Source organism: Fukomys damarensis, unplaced genomic scaffold (assembly GCF_012274545.1).
Source record: "Fukomys damarensis isolate Sample0158 unplaced genomic scaffold, DMR_v1.0_HiC HiC_scaffold_3, whole genome shotgun sequence".
NCBI lineage: Eukaryota > Metazoa > Chordata > Mammalia > Rodentia > Bathyergidae > Fukomys > Fukomys damarensis.
In genome coordinates, this window is record NW_022900915.1 from 32,694,663 (window position 1) to 32,698,629 (window position 3,967).

A 3,967-nucleotide genomic window follows, 5' to 3' on the forward strand; every position below is an offset into this window, starting at 1 on the left:
TAGTTGGATTGGGGCAGCGCTCTTGCACACACGTCTCCCTAATGCCCACTGTGCCACACCCACCGATAGACTGAGGCCCCTCCTACAGTGGTGGGAAACCATTTCCAAAAGAGAGCTGTGGAGTTCTACTTCTGCTCCCCTCTTGCTCGTGGTTAACATCTACTGATGGAAAGGGAGTCCCAGGCCTTCATTTTGCAAATCGAAGAGTGAAGGTGAGGTCACAGAGCTGGTGTTTGTGACACAGCTCAGATCAGGGCCCTGGGATTGGGGTGCAGGTAAAAGCTCCAGCATCTGGGGTCAAGAATCCTCAGCTCAGGGACTCAGAGCCCCAGGTAGCAGCAAGAAGCCTGAGCTTAGCCATAAACTGCAATTGTGCAGCACTTCCACATACCTGGAGGTGGAAACTCTACTTCTCCCAGCATTGTCGGCTTGACCCTCTCCATGCCCCCTTCCGGTCCGCTGTGCAGTATCCTTCACCCTGCAAGGTTGCTTTGATGGATGTGCCCCCACCTGGCCCATACTATGGAAGTGTTTAAAGGTATGGCTGCGAAATGAATGGAAGCAGATTTCAGAATTCCAAAGACTGGAATTATGTTCCAGATGGATCTGCATAGCTTAGATAAATAATGCTTTAAATTTTAAATACAAAAGTCCTTTTTCATACTCCTAAGTAAAATAAATAAGGCACACATGTGTAAATACCAAATAGTTTCTCTGGTGTGAATAAACTGTAATAATACGTAAGATCCTAATAAGATTACTGACATTGTGAAATGGGAATAAAGGGGCTAAAGGTGTAGGGAAGGTGGGATGGGTAGGGGAAGGGTAATAAGGGAAAAGAAAAAAGTGTGAGATAATGAAAAGATAGAAATAAAGTGTTTGTAGATGGGGAGGGGTGAAGGGAGAGCAGGGACAAGGGGAAAAAATGAGAACCAAGACCTGTCATGTAGAGGTACAAGATCTCAATAATGAATGTAACTGTACCGTATCCCTAAAATGTACCAATAAACTCAATTAAAGCTGAAAAAAAAAAAAGAATCACTTCGAAAGTCCTTTTTCAGAGCCTTTGCACTTATCTCAGAAGAGTGGATGAAGAAAATGACAGAAATCCCTAGGACAGGCTTATTTTTTGTTTCAGAGACTGAAAAGGCTGGAAAGTGATGACATAAGAAGAGAAAGTGAAAACACTGACAAAATGTTGAACAGAAGAATGCATATCACATCTGTACAAAAACCAGGAATACAGTTAACTATAAGCAACCTATGTCTGTCTGTGCCTTAACTTACAGGACCACTAAGTCAAGGTCTAGGGCTTGAGAAAGCCAACAACCGAAAGCTTGAAGGAGAAGGAAAATGCCAACAAAAGTAGAAAATGCTAGGAGGGCCAGGAATTTAGCTCAGTGGTTTCAAAGCCTGTCTCACAAGCTTGAGAACCTGAGTTTGATCCCCAGTACCAAAAAAAAAAAGAAAAGAAAAAGAAAATGCTGCTGTCACCTTTGCCCCTCAGACTAGCTAATTCTTTCTTTTGCATATTAAAGGAGTAAAAATAAAAATAATTTGTTTTAGCATATCCTCAGGAAGGATGTGTGTTGTAAAATGTGCTGAGGAAATCATCTTTCCATTCAAGAACTCAGCACAGCTGCTCCAATAAACGAGTCTTTGTAAGTTCTGAAGCTCAAGGAACTTGTGTTCTAAGAATTTACCTTTAGAAGTAAAGGCTCTGAAAGCCATCAGCAAAAACTCTCACGCACGATTGCAGCAAATGGCTTCAAACAGAAACAAGAAGTCTGTTGACAAGTACCCCTTAGAAGGAAGAACGTCAATACTCTTAAAACAAAATCACCAGTCATTCTTATCGGCCTACTGTTTACAAAAGTAGTGAAATACATAGATTTTTCCCAAGCTACAGGTACAGATTCAAAAATTAGTTTGTACCAGTTGATTTTGCTTCAGTAACATAAAAATTAAAACAACCCCAAGAGTGCAGAAAGACTAAACAAGGTATTTAGAGATGTGAAAGAAGGTAATACTTATAGTAAAGGCCACTTCAAATGTCTTGACTTCAATTTCTTTTTTTTGTACCAGGAATCAAACTCGGGACCTTGCACAGCAAGGTGGCACTGAGCTATATCCCTGGCCTCCTGACTTCAATTTCAAGACACGGCTTCTATAAAAAACAAACAACAACAACAAAAAAATACTTATCTGTTTGCTTCTCCAGGCCTCTTTTTCTTTTTTAATAGTAATATAAGCCCAGTTCACAACTAACACAGAGCTATATAAAGCAGAACATTGAGGTTTTCTAGCATATATCTACTCTCAGTCCTACTCAATATCCTCAAAATTTTTAAACTATTGACTTCACCGTAAAAGGTTAAAGAAACATGGTATCCATTACTGAGATGCCCTAAGAAAGCCTTTTTCTCTGGCCTTAAATTTTCCATTCAGGTACAGCTGTGTAAGCAAAAGAACCTGAGACAGAGACTCAAAAGATGGAAGCCTGACTCCTCATTTCTTCCCAGCCAGGTCTGTGTTTTTGAACAAAGCATTTTTGCTCTCTGGTATTCTTTTCCCTTTTCTGGGAAGTAAGGGAGATAAAACTGCTGATTCTTGGCTTGCTTCCTACCCAAAACGTCTCCACTGACATTTAAAAAAAAGTTTTTTTGGTAACTACTTTAAAAAATGTTTTAAAACCAGGTAAAATTAATTTTAATAATGCATTTTTTCATTCTAGCATATTAAAAATAGTATCATTTCAACATATAATCATTTAAAATCATCAATATTTTGATGATATTTTTAATAGTTTAATACTTTTTCAAAGTAGGTCTTCAAAATCTGATGTCTATTTAACACACATTCCAAGTGCTCAGTGGCCGCATATCGCTGATTCTGTTTTGAACAAATGCACTTAGTGCTGGACATTGTTCCCTACAGATTCTATTTTGGTGAGAAGTTCACTTTCACATTTGTATACTAAAGCCTCTTCTGCCAAAAAAAAAAAAATCATTATTACTGTTTGTCATTTATTGGCAAAGTTTAATCATCGGCAACAAAATGTAGAATCTACTTAAATTACTCAGAGTTTTCAGTATCTGATCGTTGATTAATACTGATGCTATTTCCCTATAATAAATTTGGTCTTCAAGTGCATTTTTCTTGTCTGGCTGAGTCATTTCTACTGACCTTCAGATCGTTTACTTGGAACTTCACAGAACAATTAGGGTATAGTATCATTGTTAATTAACAATCTGAAAAATATCTGAGCCTTTTTAAAACCAGACTAAAATTCTGGCTGACCTAAAGGGCTGGGTTTTCTCTTTATTTTTTTCCAGAAACCAATCTCCTCCTGCACCCCATCAATCATGTTCTGTCCCTCTCACCCTCTCACTAAAAAGCAAACAAAAACGATCACCTAAAGCATCGACAAGCAGTGAAAGTTTAGTGGGTCAAATATCATTTGAACAAAGCACTGGTTTCCAGTAAGTTCAAGAAATATTTTTGAATACCCTCCACAGGCCACAAGCTAAGCTCAGTGTTGATGACTCCCAGCCTGGTGGTTTAATTTTAAAGGTTCACATAGGTGCATTATCAGAGGCTCTTGCATGTTGGGCATTGAGGCAGAGAAGACATTGGTTTGTATTATAGGCATCTTTTCATATAGATGAGCCTTCCCCCGCAATCTGACACATTCTCAAACTGTTTCTTCTAACCCTTCAAATCTATTCTACCTGTTAAACAAAAATATGCTCGAATATGCTACATTGGTGGTATATACTATAAATAAAAAATAGCACAAATTCATTCTAAAAGAAAATAGTCAAATAAATCACAAGTCTGCAAAATAAAAAGTGAAAGTTCTCCGCTGTCTCACTGCATCACTCCCAGGTGCCCCTCTCTTGAAAGGTAATGACTTTTAGAGTGGTATTAAAGAATTCTCCAAGCACATATAAATATATATATATAT

At 38.2% G+C, this 3,967-nt stretch overlaps 1 long non-coding RNA gene across 3 annotated transcripts in view; it reads left to right on the forward strand.

The window, feature by feature from the left end:
- The first annotated feature begins 295 nt into the window (after positions 1–295).
- The window catches only part of LOC104860609, a 15,480-nt gene continuing 11,808 nt past the window's right edge, over positions 296–3,967 (forward strand). For 2 of the 3 annotated variants that reach the window (XR_779740.1, XR_002025262.1), the window contains exon 1: positions 296–538. This is a non-coding gene — a long non-coding RNA (uncharacterized LOC104860609). Of the gene's footprint in view, positions 539–2,448; positions 2,527–3,967 lie in introns of all 3 variants that reach the window. The other variant, XR_779739.1, reaches the window with a different exon arrangement.